At 45.8% G+C, this 18554-nt stretch overlaps 1 pseudogene; it reads left to right on the forward strand.

Annotated features, from left to right (window-relative positions):
* The window catches only part of LOC135057077 (oocyte zinc finger protein XlCOF7.1-like), a 211787-nt pseudogene that overhangs the window by 152548 nt on the left and 40685 nt on the right, over positions 1–18554 (forward strand).

Here is an 18554-nt window from a genome sequence, read left to right on the forward strand (position 1 = left end):
GGGTATCTGAGAGTGTCACAGTGACATCACTTATATCTATAGTAATAATACAGGAACATGACTGGGGAGGTGAGGGGATCTGGGAGCATCTCAGTGACATCACTTATATCTATAGTAATAATACAGGGACATGACTGGAGAGGTGACGGGATCTGGGAGCGTCACTGTGATATCACTTATATCTATAGTAATAATACAGAGACATGGCTGGGGAGGTGATAGGATCGGGGAGTGTCTCAGTGACATCAGTTATATCTATAGTAATAGGAAAACTATGACACTAAGATATCACAAGAGAGCGCTTATGTAAAATATGTAGGATGCATGCTGGAGGAGGCAGACAGCACACTGGTGTTGATGGAAGTGCTGATTACAGCAGGAGCAGGTAGTAACTCTAGCAGCAGAATGATGAGTACTGATGCAGGCTGAGCCCACAGGAATGAGAGCACTCAGGTAAATGAATGGAGAAGTCTGCGCTCATTAGCCGGAATCTACTTCTGCCACAGGGGACCAGGAGTCCTAGGAGACTTATTCTACTGGCAACGTACAGGAGACAATGAGCAGTTTAGGTTGGGAGCTCTAGCATTGGATTGGACATGTGAGCATTGGGACGCTGTGGATGGCTGGGAGCGCTCAGCTGACCTTAGGCACCCTTGCTGTTCTGGACTACAGCTACAGGAAAATCCTGACGTGACTGGTCAGCTGTAATGTGCAAGCCAGTGAATCAGCAGTGCTGGGTAGGGTGAGAGGGTTTAGGTGCTCGCTTTGTAACAAGAGAATCCTCTGATAGACACTAGGGCTCTACAGCTTAGGGGGGATGGAAGACTTAATGGTCATTCGGTGTTACATATATGACTGTTACATGTGTTCTATGTGATGTGTATTATATTTATCCCTAGACAATCCAGCTGTGAGGAGCGAGAGGTGTTATTACAAGGAGCACTCAGAATGGAAAAGGACAAGAATCACAAGACTGATTTGATAATAAATCTCACTCTGGAAATCATCTACCTGCTGACTGGGGAGGTGAGGGGATCTGGGAATGTCACATTATCATCACTTATATCTATAGTAATAATACAGAGACATGACTGGGGAGGTGAGAGGATCTGGGAGTGTCACAGTGACATCACTTATATCTATAGTAATAATACAGGGACATGACTGGGGTGGTGATAGGATCGGGGAGTGTCACAGTGACATCACTTATATCTATAGTAATAGGAAAACTATGACACTAAGATATCACAAGAGAGCGCTTATGTAAAATATGTATTTGTCTCAGACAATTTATTAATAATATAAAATTTAGAAATATTAAAAAACATATATATACGAACAATGAATAATACTGCTGATATTAAGGCAGGGTGTAGCACGTTTCTTTTTAGACTCACCTAATAGACCAACAGTCAGTCCATATACAGAATATAGTTCAAGTAGTAGTCCACTGAGTACTCACAGCACACATTAATGAATCTCAGAGTCTTATTGTGAATTGAATTCAAATGCTTTTATAATAGCTGTTAAGCTGAGCTGTGGCCGTGGAGAGTGCGCTCTGCTACCACCTCCCCATCCGCCTAGAGATTTGTTAGCTCACCACTGGTTCCAGTGTGGTCTCAGCGAGACGATGATCAGCACACAGGGGCCGTGATTTCGTTGTGGGAGCGGCGGTATCAGCTCAATGTGTGAGGGGAGGGAGGGCACAACTCTCGGCCAGCACGGCTGTAGCGGGTGCCACTGGTGAGACGGCTCTAGCTGTGGCGGTGGATAAGTGCCGTGCAGAAGCTATTATCAGCAGCGTAGCGGGTCCTTAACACGTTTCTCCGATAACCCCAACAACGGTTTCATCAGAAGGTGTAACAATGTGCTGAGACGATTCTTTTTAAAGCAAGGATGACCAATCCGTGCAGCTATGTAATTACTTGTTCACAGGTGAGTATAATGAATGATAACAATCAGCGTTTATATGCCTAATTATGTGCCAAACTTTTGTGAATATACATAGGAATTGTACACCAATGGACACAAGTACAGCAATGTACAATGGCAACATTCAAACTAGATCAAATAACAATATAAATACATGTTATATACATTAGTACCTATAACGAGAGACATAGGATTTATTCAGAATTTCTTTAGCTATAAAGAGTATTTAGAATAGTAAAACCAACGGCCCAATAGTATAGCTCTCATGGCCTAGTGGACTAATGCCCCATAGTATAAACCATGCAGACCGGTGTTCGAATCCCACTCAGGGCTACCAGAGGACCGCTTGGTAAAATAGATAATAAGCCATCAGCCTGATGGTGCGGGCCTCCACCTGGGGGAGCCCAGGGTGAGGGGCCGACTTCTACGACAGATGCCTGGGTGCAGGAAGCGGTGTCTCTAGGTTATGCTTTTGCCTTCAAGAAGCACCCTCCTCAAAGGGTTTTTCTCTGACGTCCTAGTGGATGCTGGGGACTCCGTAAGGACCATGGGGAATAGCGGCTCCGCAGGAGACTGGGCACAAAAAGAAAGCTTTAGGACTACCTGGTGTGCACTGGCTCCTCCCCCTATGATCCTCCTCCAAGCCTCAGTTAGATTTTTGTGCCCGACCGAGCTGGGTGCAATCTAGGGGGCTCTCCTGAGCTTCTTAGAAGAAAGTTAGTTTTAGGTTTTTTATTTTTAGTGAGACCTGCTGGCAACAGGCTCACTGCATCGAGGGACTAAGGGGAGAAGAAGCGAACCTGCCTGCTTGCAGCCAGCTTGGGCTTCTTAGGCTACTGGACACCATTAGCTCCAGAGGGATCGAACACAGGCCCGGCCTCGGAGTCCGGTCCCAGAGCCGCGCCGCCGGCCCCCTTACAGAGCCAGAAGCAAGAAGAGGTCCGGAAAATCGGCGGCAGAAGACATCAGTCTTCATCAAGGTAGCGCACAGCACTGCAGCTGTGCGCCATTGCTCCTCATGCACACCTCACACTGTGGTCACTGATGGGTGCAGGGCGCTGGGGGGGGGGGGCGCCCTGAGCAGCAATAGAAACACCTTGGTTGGCAAAAATACATCACATATAACCCCCAGGGCTATATGGATGTACATTAAACCCTGCCAGATTTTACAAAAAAGCGGGAGAAAAGTCCGCCGAAAAGGGGGCGGAGCTATCTCTCTCAGCACACTGGCGCCATTTTCCCTCACAGCTCCGCTGGAAGGACGTCTCCCTGACTGTCCCCTGCAGTCCTGCACTACAGAAAAGGGTAAAAAAGAGAGGGGGGGCACTAATTAAGCGCAGTATTACAGATAACAGCAGCTATAAGGGAAAACACTCTATATAGTGATATCCCTGTGTACATTTAGCGCTCTGGTGTGTGCTGGCATAATCTCCCTCTGTCTCCCCAAAGGGCTAGTGGGGTCCTGTCCTCTTTCAGAGCATTCCCGGTGTGTGTGCTGTGTGTCGGTACGGCTGTGTCGACATGTATGAAGAGGAAAATGATGTGGAGGCGGAGCAATTGCCTGTAGTGGAGATGTCACCCCCTAGGGAGTCGACACCTGAGTGGATGGGCTTATGGAAGGAATTACGTGAAAGTGTCAACTCTTTACATAAGAAGTTTGATGACATGGGACAGCCGGCTTCTCAGCTTGTGCCTGTCCAGGCGTCTCAAAGGCCATCAGGGGCTCTAAAACGCCCGCTACCTCAGATGGCAGATACAGATGTCGACACAGATACTGACTCCAGTGTTGACGACGAGGAGACAAATGTAACTTCCAGTAGGGCCACACGTTACATGATTGAGGCAATGAAAAATGTTTTACACATTTCTGATAATACCACAGGTACCACTAAAAAGGGTGTTATGTTTGGTGAGAAGAAACTACCTGTAGTTTTTCCTGCATCTGAGGAATTAAATTAAGTGTGTGAGGAAGCATTGGTTTCTCCCGATAAAAAACTGATAATTCCTAAGAGGTTATTGGCAGTGTACCCTTTCCCGCCAGAGGATAGGGCACGTTGGGAAACACCCCCTAGGGTGGATAAAGCGCTCACACGCTTGTCCAAACAGGTGGCACTTCCGTCTCCGGATACGGCCGCCCTTAAGGAACCTGCTGATAGAAAGCAGGAGACTATACTAAAGTGCATATACACACACACTGGTGTTATACTGCGACCAGCGATCGCCTCAGCCTGGATGTGCAGTGCTGGGGTGGCTTGGTCAGACTCTCTGACAGAAAATATTGATACCCTGGATAGGGACAGTATATTACTGACTGTAGAGCATTTAAAAGATGCATTTTTATACATGCGTGATGCACAGAGGGATATTTGCCGGCTGGCATCAAGAATAAGTGCTATGTCCATTTCCGCCAGGAGAGGGTTATGGACTCGGCAGTGGTCAGGTGATGCCGATTCTAAAAGGCATATGGAAGTATTGCCTTATAAAGGGGAGGAGTTATTTGGGGTAGGTCTGTCGGACCTGGTTTCCACGGCAACTGCTGGGAAATCCACGTTTTTACCCCAGGTCGCCTCTCAGCAAAAGAAGACATCGTATTATCATGCGCAGTCCTTTCGGCCCCATAAGGGCAAGCGGGCAAAAGGCTCCTCTTTTCTGCCCCGTGGCAAAGGGAGAGGAAAAAGGCTGCAGCAAACAGCCAGTTCCCAGGAACAGAAGTCCTCCCCCGCTTCCGCCAAGTCCTCAGCATGACGCTGGGGCTCTACAGGCGGACTCAGGTACGGTGGGGGCCTGTCTCAAGAATTTCAGCGCACAGTGGGCTCGCTCACAAGTAGATCCCTGGATCCTTCAGGTAGTATCTCAGGGGTACAAATTGGAATTCGAGACGTCTCCCCCTCGCCGTTTCCTAAAGTCTGCCTTACCGACAACTCCCTCCGACAGGGAGGCGGTATTAGAAGCTATTCACAAGCTGTATTCCCAGCAGGTGATAACCAAGGTACCCCTCCTGCAACAAAGGAAAGGGGTATTATTCCACAATGTTTGTGGTACCGAAACTGGACGGCTCGGTGAGACCCATTTTAAATCTAAAGTCATTGAACACTTACATAAAGAAGTTCAAATTCAAGATGGAGTCACTCAGAGCGGTTATCTCGAGCCTGGAGGAAGGGGATTATATGGTGTCACTGGACATCAAGGATGCTTACCTGCATGTCCCAATTTACCCTTCTCACCAAGGGTACCTCAGGTTTGTGGTACAGAACTGCCACTATCAGTTCCAAACGCTGCCGTTTGGATTGTCCACGGCACCGCGGGTCTTTACCAAGGTAATGGCCGAAATGATGATACTCCTTCGAAGGAAGGGAGTTTTAATTATCCCGTACTTGGACGATCTCCTGATAAGGGCGAGATCCAGGGAACAGTTGGTAGTCGGGGTAGCACTATCTCAAGAGGTTTTACGACAGCACGGTTGGATTCTCAATATTCCAAAATCGCAGCTGTTCCCGACGACACGTCTTCTGTTCCTAGGGATGATTCTGGACACAGTCCAGAAAAAGGTATTTCTCCCGGATGAGAAAGCCAGGGAGTTATCCGATCTAGTCAGAAACCTCCTAAAACCAGGTCAAGTATCGGTGCTTCAATGCACAAGGGTCCTGGGAAAAATGGTGGCTTCTTACGAAGCAATTCCATTCGGCAGATTCCACGCAAGAACTTTCCAGTGGGACCTGCTGGACAAATGGTCCGGATCGCATCTTCAGATGCATCAGCGGATAACCCTGTCACCAAGGACAAGGGTGTCTCTCCTGTGGTGGTTGCAGAGTGCTCATCTGTTAGAGGGCCGCAGATTCGGCATTCAGGACTGGGTCCTGGTGACGACGGATGCCAGCCTTCGAGGCTGGGGAGCAGTCACACAGTGAAGAAATTTCCAGGGATTGTGGTCAAACCTGGAGACCTCACTTCACATAAATATCCTGGAGCTAAGGGCCATTTACAATGCCCTAAGCCAAGCGAGACCTCTGCTTCAGGACCAGCCGGTGTTGATCCAGTCGGACAACATCACGGCGGTCGCCCACGTAAACAGACAGGGCGGCACAAGAAGCAGGAGGGCGATGGCAGAAGCTGCAAGGATTCTCCGATGGGCGGAAAATCATGTGATAGCACTGTCAGCAGTGTTTATTCCGGGAGTGGACAACTGGGAAGCAGACTTCCTCAGCAGACACGACCTCCACCCGGGAGAGTGGGGACTTCACCCAGAAGTCTTCCACATGATTGTAAGCCGTTGGGAAAAACCAAAGGTGGACATGATGGCGTCCCGCCTCAACAAAAAACGAAAAAGTTATTGCGCCAGGTCAAGGGACCCTCAGGCGATAGCTGTGGACGCTCTGGTAACGCCGTGGGTGTACCAGTCGGTTTATGTGTTCCCTCCTCTGCCTCTCATACCCAAGGTACTGAGAATTATAAGACGGAGAGGAGTAAGAACTATTCTCGTGGCTCCGGATTGGCCAAGAAGGACTTGGTACCCGGAACTTCAAGAGATGCTCACAGAGGACCCGTGGCCTATACCTCTAAGAAGGGACCTGCTCCAGCAGGGACCCTATCTGTTCCAAGACTTACCGCGGCTGCGTTTGACGGCATGGCGGTTGAACGCCGGATCCTGAAGGAAAAAGGCATTCCAGAGGAAGTCATCCCTACTTTGATAAAAGCCAGAAAGGATATAACCGCAAAGCATTATCACCGCATTTGGCGAAAATATGTTGCGTGGTGTGAGGCCAGGAAGGCCCCAACGGAGGAATTTCAACTAGGTCGATTCCTGCATTTCCTGCAAACAGGAGTGTCTATGGGCCTCAAATTGGGATCCATTAAGGTTCAGATTTCAGCCCTGTCGATTTTCTTCCAGAAAGAACTGGCTTCAGTTCCTGAAGTTCAGACGTTTGTCAAGGGAGTGCTGCATATACAGCCTCCTTTTGTGCCTCCAGTGGCACCTTGGGATCTCAATGTAGTTTTGGGGTTCCTAAAATCACATTGGTTTGAACCACTTAAATCGGTGGATTTAAAATATGTCACGTGGAAAGTGGTCATGCTATTGGCCCTGGCTTCGGCCAGGCGCGTGTCGGAATTGGCGGCTTTATCCTGTAAAAGCCCTTATCTGATTTTCCATTCGGACAGGGCGGAATTGAGGACTCGTCCTCAGTTTCTCCCTAAGGTGGTTTCAGCATTTCACCTGAACCAGCCTATTGTGGTGCCTGCGGCTACTAGGGACTTGGAGGACTCCAAGTTGCTGGACGTGGTCAGGGCCCTGAAAATATGTTTCCAGGACGGCTGGAGTCAGAAAATCTGACTCGCTGTTTATCCTGTACGCACCCAACAAGCTGGGTTCTCCTGCTTCTAAGCAGACTATTGCTCGCTGGATTTGTAGTACAATTCAGCTTGCGCATTCTGTGGCAGGCCTGCCACAGCCAAAATCTGTAAAAGCCCACTCCACAAGGAAGGTGGGTTCATCTTGGGCAGCTGCCCGAGGGGTCTCGGCTGTACAACTTTGCCGAGCTGCTACTTGGTCAGGGTCAAATACTTTTGTAAAATTTTACAAATTTTACACTCTGGCTGAGGAGGACCTTGAGTTTTCTCTTTCGGTGCTGCAGAGTCATCCGCACTCTCCCGCCCGTTTGGGAGCTTTGGTATAATCCCCATGGTCCTTACGGAGTCCCCAGCATCCACTAGGATGTCAGAGAAAATAAGAATTTACTCACCGATAATTCTATTTCTCGTAGTCCGTAGTGGATGCTGGGCGCCCATCCCAAGTGCGGATTGTCTGCAATACTTGTACATAGTTATTGTTAACTAATCGGGTTCTTGTTGTGAGCCATCTATTCAGAGGCTCCTCTGTTATCATGCTGTTAACTGGGTTTCATATCACAAGTTGTACGGTGTGATTGGTGTGGCTGGTATGAGTCTTACCCGGGATTCAAAAATCCTTCCTTATTGTGTCAGCTCGTCCGGGCACAGTATCCTAACTGAGGCTTGGAGGAGGGTCATAGGGGGAGGAGCCAGTGCACACCAGGTAGTCCTAAAGCTTTCTTTTTGTGCCCAGTCTCCTGTGGAGCCGCTATTTCCCATGGTCCTTACGGAGTCCCCAGCATCCACTACGGACTACGAGAAATAGAATTATCGGTGAGTAAATTCTTATTTTTTTTGTACCAGCTCGTCTCGGGTAGAGGCGAAGGCCAGGGCTTTGCAAGAGGCAGTTCAGAAATTGCTTCATTCAGGAGTAGTCATTCCAGTTCCTACTGCACAACGAGGATAGAGCTTTTACACCAACCTGTTTCTAGTTCAGAATCCAAATGGGTCATTTCGGACCATTCTCAATCTCAAAGTTCTCAACAAATACTTTTGGGTACCTCGGTTTCACATGGAGACTTTACGTTCCATCATTTTGGCCATGGAGCCAGGGGATTATATGGCATCCCTGGATATACAGGATGCTTACTTACATTTTCCTATAGCGTTGTCCCATCAGTGTTATCTCAGGTTTGCTATCCTCCAACAGCATTTTCAGTTCCAGGCCCTTCCCTTTGGGTTAGCCACAGCCCCCAGAGTATTTACCACGATTATGGTGGTAATGGCAGCAGGGGATAATAATTTTTCCATACCTCGTCAATCTTTTAATCCTGCCACAGTCGCAGGAATTGCTCCTATGTCATCTGCAACGACTATAACGTGTCTACAAAGACATGGGTGGCTCATAAATTGGACAAAATCGTCTCTGGTTCCGTCACAGCGGATGACTCACTTGGGGGCTGTACTGGATTCAAGACTGTGACGGCAGTGGCGTACCTCAACCATAGAGAAAGTGTGTGGGCGCTAGGAAATATGGCTAAAGGACACCTAAAATATTATAGCTGTTCACTGGCTGCAGCCTCTCAACCATCAGTGAGGAACTCGCAGCCGAAAAGTGATGACGGAGGTAAGTCACATACTAAAGTGGGCAGAACTTCATCATCCAGCCTTGTCCGCAGTGTTCGTTCTGGGAGTCCTAAACTGGGAAGCGGACTTTCTCAGTCGGCACGCCATTCAGGCAAACGAATGGGCTCTACACTCGGAGGTCTTCCAGACTCTAGTAGAAAAGTGGGGGTTGCCAGTGATAGATCTCATGGCGTTCCGTCTGAACAACAAAGTGCTCAAATATGGGTCAAGAACAAAGGATCCCAGAGCAATCTTTGTGGATGCCCAGTCGGTGAGATGGGACTTTCATCTGGCTTATGTGTTTCCTCCAATCACCCTATTACCCAGGGTGGTAAGAAAGATAAAGCAAAAGCAAGGAAAGGGTGCCATGATACTAATAGCTCCGGCTTGGCCCAGAAGGCATTGATACACAGATCTGCAGAGAATGTCGATGGGATGCTCCACTCCTGCTCCCACAACGTCCAGATTTACTGATGCAGGGTCCTTGTTATCACAGACATCTGGATCGACTGTCTTTGACGGCGTGGCTCTTGAAACCTCTATCCTGAAGTCAAGAGGATTCTCACAACAGGTAAATCAAACAATGCTCAGAGCAAGGAACCCTCCTCAGCTCACATTTATCACCGAATACGGCAAACCTACATTCATTTGTGCAGTGAACGGAAAATGGACCCTAAGTCTTTTAGAGTTTCCAGGGTCTTAGCATTCCTCCAGGCAGGAATGGATAAAGGTTTGAAGGTAGCTTCCTTGAGAGTGCAAGTATCAGCATTGACTGTATGGTTCCAAAAGAAAATTGCAAACTTACAGGATGTGCATACTTTTTTCCAGGGAATGCTGCGCATTCAACCTCTTTTTGTTCCTCCTACAGTGCCTTGGGACTTAATTTTATTCTTGACAGCCCTTCAAGTTGCCCCATTTGAACCACTTAATAAAGTGGATCTTAAATGGTTGACAGCTAAAGTTCTCTTTCTACTGGCTATGGTGTCATCTAGAAGAGTATCAGATTTAGGGGCATTGTCAGGTTGTTTCACATTCCTGATTTTTTTTAATCCAGATAAAGCAGTTCTCAGAACTAGGTCTGGGTGTCTTCCTAAGGTGGGGTCTAAATTCCACCTTAATGAAGAAATTGTAGTCCCGGCTTTTCATGTATTGGGCCTTTCTGCGGGAGATGCATTGCTGGACGTGGTCCGTGCATTAAGAATCTACGTAGATCGTACCAGTGCCATCAGAAAGACAGATTCTCTCCTTGTTTTCTACGGATTTCACAAGAGAGGATGGCCTGCTGACAAACAGACACTGGCACGGGGTGCAGTGCGGGCAACATAGACGCGGCTGGCAATGACCACACTTCCGCCCACAGCGCGTCATGTGACCGGAAGATGTATCGGACTGAATGAAAACTGCATTATTGCAGACAGCGACAAGCACGTGACCTGATGATCACGTGACCGGAAGTGACGATCTGGTGGACGGAACTCTGTCTTCTCCTTTTTATTATGTGGAACCATTTGAGGGAGAAAAACGGGGACTATCTCTGGCTGCACTATGTACTTCCGGTCCACGTTAATTTATGTTTTTAACATTTTTAACTGTCTTTTAATCATTTATTTTTATACGCAATTGAGAAGATAACAGATTGCATTATAGAATTATTTACAGATGGAAAATTAGGATTTAAGAATGTATTCTATAGAAAATGAGTGTTAATTGTGAGTGAGAGTGGCTCCTCCCAGCAATTAGGAACACCAATTCATAAGGGTATAAAGAGCTGGAAGAGGAGGTCACCACACTATGCCTTGACAAAGATCAACGATTTTGATCGAAACGCGTTGGTTGACAGTGAGGATTCGTGGCAGACGTACCAGACGAGGAGAGGACGGGGTGCTGACCATTGGAGCTGGTTTTCCCGGGACCGCTGAGACATCTGCACAGCTTATTTATAAGCGCCTCAAAATTTCCCAAATCTGGTAGGAAGCTACCCTCACAAATTATTGGATGTAAAAGTGGATATATGCTATATCCGTATATGTCTGAATTATATTCCACGATTGGAACAACTTTTTAGTATTAAAGAAATTGTTTTTATATATGTGTGGACTACACTCATTAGAAATTAAGATTAATGAATCTATTATCCATAATTGAAATATTTTTATAATGGTAATACACTAGATTGTGTTTTATATATCTTTTTTACATGGTTTTGACACTGGACTGTTGGATATTTACTGCTCATTATTATTCATATTGAAAACTATTGAGAAGGAAGTAGGACGTGAGAAAACCACCTGCCTTGATAAGATAAGTAAAGGTCTACTCCTTCTTTGTACAAAAAACTGAACTAGGAGAGCGCAGGAGATAAGATATCCAAAAAAATTTTAAGTAACACGAGAGCTTTATTGGGGTGAAGGTAACACCCCCCTTTGGATATCTATTCCCCCGCTGCTTGCGAGCGCATTTTCATGCAGGTGTAATCTATTTATTATTTGAGACACTGGCAAGGTGGCTTCGGATAACGATTTCAGAAGCATATTCTCAGGCTGATCTCCCTGTTCCGGCTAATGTCTCTGCTCACTGTACTCATAAGGTAGGTCCATCATGGGCAGCACAACATGGTTCTTCAGCAGAACAGATATGTAAGGGCAGCCACATGGTCTTCCATTAACACATTCATTAGACATTATACCTTGGATACCTTTGCCTCTCATGACGCTGAACTCGGGCGAAGGATTCTCCTGTCCAACCAGGAGCGTCCCCACCACTAAATTGCGTTGGTAAATCCCATTGTTATCCTGTGGATAACCTGTGGACCCTGCAGGGAAATAAACGTTATGGTAAGAACTTACCGTTGATAACGATATTTCTCCTAAGTCCACAGGATCCACAGGAATGCCACCCTGACGCACCTGATTTGAGGATCCATTTACTCACTAACCTCTTCCTTCTTGTACGGAAGGGTGTGCATGTGTGTTCTCGCCTGATTAGGGCTATCTATGACGTTCCTGCCTTGAGCTTTGGAATACAACTGATTTGCCTGAGCCATTAGGCGGGGATATATATGGACGCATGTTGCATCCTGGGAGGCCGAAAAGCTTTGACCGATTGGTGCAAATCCGCTGTCGCTTCCTCATATCCCATTGTTATCCTGTGGACTTAGGAGAAATACTGTTATCAACGGTAAGTTCTTACCGTAATGTATAGTTTGTTCTCCATCGTGGATGAATGAGGAAACTTGATTTTGGTACTCCTCATAATCCAGCTGGGGGGCATTGCGCTCCCACCCTGTCGTCTTCTATTGTGACAATTGCTGTTTGTATTATTCCTGAGGGTTCATACGCTTTGTTAGAAAATGAAACTGAAGGCCAGGTGGAGTGTGCAGGTATTATATAGGGAAGGGGTTGTGGGGTGCGGAGCCTAACGCCTGTTGTTTTCCTGCCGGTTCCACACTACCCAATCATAGGATCATAAAATGTGATGACAGATAAGAACCACCTGGCCCATCCAGTCTGCACTAAACACATGTACATACACACACTTACACACCAGGGTTCATTTCTCATTGGGAGACAATTAACCTACCTGTATTTTCTTAGAGTGTGGGAGGAAACGAGGAGAATGTTACTTGTGTTCCTGCTGGCTTCCTCTGCATGTTATCTCCGTCTTTTCATCTCTTTCATCTTTTGTTCAATACGCGTCAGAGTCAATGAAAACATATTTCTCTGACGTCCTAGTGGATGCTGGGACTTCCGTAAGGACCATGGGGAATAGCGGCTCCGCAGGAGACTGGGCACAAAAGTAAAAGCTTTGAGACTACCTGGTGTGCACTGGCTCCTCCCCCTATGACCCTCCTCCAAGCCTCAGTTAGATTTTTGTGCCCGGCCGAGAAGGGTGCAATCTAGGTGGCTCTCCTGAGCTGCTTAGAGTAAAAGTTTAGACTTAGGTTTTTTTATTTTCAGTGAGTCCTGCTGGCAACAGGCTCACTGCATCGAGGGACTAAGGGGAGAAGAAGCGAACTCACCTGCGTGCAGAGTGAATTGGGCTTCTTGGCTACTGGACATTAGCTCCAGAGGGACGATCACAGGATCAGCCTGGATGGGTCCCGGAGCCGCGCCGCCGGCCCCCTTACAGAGCCAGAAGAGCGAAGAGGTCCGGTGAAATCGGCGGCAGAAGACGTTCCTGTCTTCAACTAAGGTAGCGCACATCACTGCAGCTGTGCGCCATTGCTCTCAGCACACTTCACACTCCGGTCACTGAGGGTGCAGGGCGCTGGGGGGGGAGCGCCCTGAGACGCAATAAAACACATAAATACCTTATACTTATACTGCGACCAGCAATCGCCTCAGCCTGGATGTGCAGCGCTGGAGTGGCGTGGTCGGATTCCCTGACTGAAAATATTGATACCCTGGATAGGGACAGTATATTGTTAACTATAGAGCATTTGAAAGATGCATTACTATATATGCGAGATGCACAGAGGGATATTTGCACCCTGGCATCAAGAGTGAGTGCTATGTCCTGCTAGAGTCAAATAACTACCTTTTAACATTTGCTATATATTAATACCGTGTAGCCGTAATGGCTGCTAAACCATGTGCACATGCTACGCACTCCGTACGCTATTTGCATATGAAGACCTCGCACGTGGTACGCAAATTAAGTACACACGCTGTGCTGGGTGTACGGAATACCCACAGTGAGCATACACACAGACAGTAACCTTTATAAACTTTAAACACAGATTATGCTTACACTGTGCAACACACTATGATTGAGTTTGTATTGTAAAACCTTGCTGCTGAAATACTGCAGCGATATAACGCTGCTTAACCTTGTTAATGTAAATGCTGTTAGAGCGATTTAGAATTCAGAAACCCTTTGTACCAGCTAGAGAGACACAGACACCCTGCTGAGGTTCTAACACCTTATGTGAATGTTCTATTTGTCAAAAAGAATAATACAATTACAAGTCATACACTACAATATAACATAGACTAACTAACCAGATAACTACACAGTAAATACAATACAATTACGTTTAAGGGAAAATGAGAGAAAAAGGAGAAGAGAGAGAGAGATATGGCCCATAACAACTAGAAGGACAATATGATTGCGGAGAAAACTTACGCACAAAGGAAACGATCGCATGCGCCTCTGGACATCCAGCTCCCGATTTTCAGCAATGATAACCGTTGAAGAGTGAGAGCTGGACGTGATCGGCTTGTCTATTTATGCCCCACACACAATACAATTCAATGGTCCCTACAATCTCATTGTTCATTGGACACAGGAATTCCTCCTCGCATTATAACAAAAGGTCATAGGTTGATTCATACAGGTGGGCTGTGACTATTTCCAACAGCTCAGGTGGGAGGGAAACTGGGTTTCCCGCCGCATGGATAAGTAAGTGCAAATAATAGTAAATGAACATAAACTTCTTATGTCCATAACTATTCGCACGAGCGATTAATCCGCTTCAAACCAACACCGGAATATTGCTAATTAAATACTCTTCCGATGGATACTAAACACCACTGTATTACTCCTGTCTGACCCTTCGTATCAAACAATGAGGGATCTCTTTGTCCAGGAACATGCTACATTAACTAAACTTTCAGAATCTATCAAAGGGACCATAATCTACAAAATACATTATATAGTTAAAATATGTTATGAACGAGTCGCCCGCTAGACGCACACAAACTCTACCGTAAATGCGCATACCGTGCACCTGCGGGTGCCCGCAACAGCGAGTATGCGCACTCACGGGAGAGCGCACGCATGCGCAGCGGGGACACATATGGGGTGCAAATATGGCAGTGTGCGTCGTGATATTTTTCTGACTTTGACAGTCCACCCTTTGGCAGTCAACAATAACTGCCACTTCCTAAAACATTTCAAAAAGAGAAAAATATATGTCAAGTGTAAATACATTTCTATGGTTGGGTAAGGGAGGAGAGGAGAAGGTAGGAAAAGGGTATGACCTAGTGAGATAGCTGAAGCATGTGTGTATGAATCCGTGTTTGGGGGTCATGTATCATCGTGCCGTACGTGTTTTAAATCAAGCTTCGAGGTATTGCGAAGTATACATTTGAATTCCTTCTTATCCCGTGGTACGGGTCTGTGGATGGGCTGTCAAACTTTACCGAGCTCTTTTCGGCTGTGGTTGTAACAAAATGGGGGAGCACATTTTAGTTGATGATACATGAATGGGGGAATATGTGATTGCTGATATCTGTGCCTGTCTTCCCTATCGACTATGTGTGTCATTACCTGAAGGTTGTAGAGATGAAGATAAGACATAATTACGGTAAATGCAGTGGTATTCTATGTCAGGTTAATGAACATTCGTCGATTGAGGTCTTGTTCGGTGTCTGTTGAATGCAGTCTTCTTTGTGCTTTTGCCAAAAGGCGTGGGCAAAAGCTTTGTCAATGTCCATAGATTTACAAAAGTGTTGGGCTAGCGTAATTTTAAAATTTCTAGGGAAACTGGGGATCTATGGCAAAGTTCATCAAAAATCTGTGTATAAGGTTGTCAAAACTTCTTCTTTAATCCATCTGTTGTCTGTATATCGGCTCATCAAATTCCTCGTCCAAGTGGGTCTTTTTACCTTGGAGGAAAACGGAAAAACAGGTGAAAGAAACGGACCGTATAATCGCATTTTCATTACATCATTGTTTCTACCGTCGGGTCATAAATCAAATCCATTGGAATTACAGTTTCCTCACTCCTTAAACTCATCACCCTGGTACTTCGTTTGCACTTCGTTAAAGCCTGACCGCATCTAAATATCAAGCCAATCGTTATGATAACACCTAAGATACATAGGAGAAACTTCCCAACATCCATTATGACTCCTTGCGCCCATTCTCCTAAACCGGAGAACCAATTTCGCGGGTTCAACCATGACACCCAACTAGTCAGCCCATTACTCACAGCAGCAAGGGTGAGATTGTGTCTCCTGCGAAATTCCCACTTCAATTGGAGAATGTCGTCCATCTTTTGGTCTATGACCTCGACCGGGTCCTCGGTACTATTCGTAATATATGTGCAACATTTCACGCCGTACTGCGTTGCCAGTGTGACACAATATCCACCTGTTACTGCTGTGAGATAATTGAGAACCATTCTATGCTGAACTAGTTCTGTTTTATAAGCTTGAAGTTCTCTTCCAGTATACCTAAACGTGTCATCATACATTTCTGTGATATTATCTAACAAATTTGCAAGCGCAGAGATGTATCTATAGTTCAGCACTCCTCTAGCGGTGCGAGTGATATCTAACGCGATTAGGAATTGAATCCCGGTGGATTCACTGATCAGGTCAGAGGCCGGATGCTCTGTTCTCTCTATCAGGTGCCGCTTAACGATGTGCTCGTAATGAGTATGAGTATAAGGAGCTTGGGCACCACGGTGAATATCTTTCATTTTAGCATGTGATACAGTCATTACTTCAGGCAGTACTTTTCCAATATAACACAATCCTTCAGAGTTTGGGGCAAGCCACTTATACGCCTTCCTCCCGCATATGAAATATGCATCATCGGGGAGAACATATGGGACGGAGTAGGACATAACCATATTACACATCTTCCATGTGAAATCTCCTAACCCTAATGCTCCCATCTGTTTAGTACACGTATCAGTTTGTACGATATGTGCGCAGTATCCTGGTGATGCCTCTCCAACTCTCGTAATCCTACTTCCTAGGGTATACCTATATCGGAAAGATTTTTCTCTACTGGCTATGTGGCGTATAAGCTCTGTATCTGTCGGCATTCTATCTGCTCTATATGAAAAGGTCATGGTTTGGTTACTCCATGACACTTCCCAATTTCCCGGCTTTCGGGGATTGGTAATGTTAGAACATATTAGGGATCTATCCACATGATATTGGTGGAGCTTCAAACTAGGAGGACTGGAGATATTAAACCTCCTGTCCACCGGTCTCCCACCCTTTAGCTCAAGTACCTCCCCTACCGTTAAAGGAAATGGTACTAGCCCTGATTTGCTATGACCTTGAGGTACTTGAGAGCATACCCAACAATCTATTTGATTTAACACACTACCCACTAAGGAGTGATAGTCACTCAATGGATGCCGGTCCATATGGATATTAAAACTGAATTGGCATTTCTTAATGCACCCATCCTCAACTACATTGTCACGGAGCCTACAGATACAGTTTTCTTCAGCTAACAATCCAAAAAAAAAATGTTTACAAATAACATGGCTGTTAGATTGTTTCCGGTACTCGCCTTTGTTCGGTGCTTGTGTTGCTATTGGAAATTTACACCTCCGTCTTAGTCATTGGAACCTTTCTGGTGTCAAAACTTTTTTCTCGACCTCACTGGTACTCTCACCGAAACAGACTGCTCTGGTCAACATCATGGTCAACAGGAAAAATCCATATCACAGTCTCTTGGGGCAAGTCCATCTTACAGGAGGAGAAAAGAAGAAATTTGTAATGGGGTACAGAAAATCAGTTTGAGGGGGAGAGAAACTTGTTACGATAATTAGTTCTCTCGTCTTGTTGTTCTTCTTGTTCTGCTGTCATCTCAAAGGTGCTGTCTCTCAGTCTTCCAAACGAACATTCCGGTGATGCAATATTTCTTCCAAACCAGCGATCTTTCTGCAAGGAGCAAAAATCTTGCATTACCATTTGTCTAGCTGATGTGTGACATACCATCTTTAAAACATGAAAACATGAGTGAGAAGAGAGAGAAAACAAAAAAAACAAAAGAGAGAGAGAGAACAATTCATAAAAATATATATTACATAAACCAACAATAAACAACAGGGAAAAAAACATTTTTCAAACATTTTAAAACATTGTCAGATCATCAGGCTGTCATATCTACATGTCCAATGGTTTCCTTGCGCAGTCCCTCCCACCAGCACCTCCATACTCCACCCTCTGTATCTGGCCAGAATACATTGATGCGGATAGGTCATGCTGGGGTTTGGTAGACTTCTGCAAAGACCAAGTAGATATGCAATGTTTGAGTCCTACCAATAATCGTCAGAGATGGGGAGAGAGAAAAAGAAACATTTCACAGATACATTTACAACGTTTCACCCGGTCATTCCTGTGTCTTCAGGGAATGACCTCCCAATTTATTAACTGTTACCTCAGGCTTACCATCCGTCCTAGTGATCACCTTTCTTGACTACATATCATGAGTGTGGACCAAAATTCTTCCTATATGATCCCTGATTATAATTTGGTGTGTCATAATTTTGCTCATTCCTCTGTCTAGGGGGTCTGACTTTATGTGTGCTATTACAGTTGCTGGCATAATGCCCTTCTCTTTTACAAAGATAACAAACCCGGGGCTTCTTCCAAGTGTCAGTGACCTGAGGTTTTGGTTGATTTGATGCCTCCTCAAACGCTCGGATGCTCATCACCATCAACCGCTTTCCCTGTGCTTCCCTGCTTCCTTGGATATCATGGTTATGTTGTTGTCTAGGGGATTGATATGACTTTTGTATTTCTCTTGATCTACAATCTCTCGCAAAGTGTCCCTTTTTATGACAATTGTAACAGACTTCCACATTTAAATTTCTCGCAGGGGTTTGGGGCTTATGCTGGAGTGGTCTTGTGGTTAGGGCCTGTATACTTGCGGCCATTAATTTATCACTTTGTGACTCTCTGTATCTGGTGATATTTCGA

Source organism: Pseudophryne corroboree, chromosome 3 (genome assembly GCF_028390025.1).
Source record: "Pseudophryne corroboree isolate aPseCor3 chromosome 3, aPseCor3.hap2, whole genome shotgun sequence".
Lineage (NCBI taxonomy): Eukaryota > Metazoa > Chordata > Amphibia > Anura > Myobatrachidae > Pseudophryne > Pseudophryne corroboree.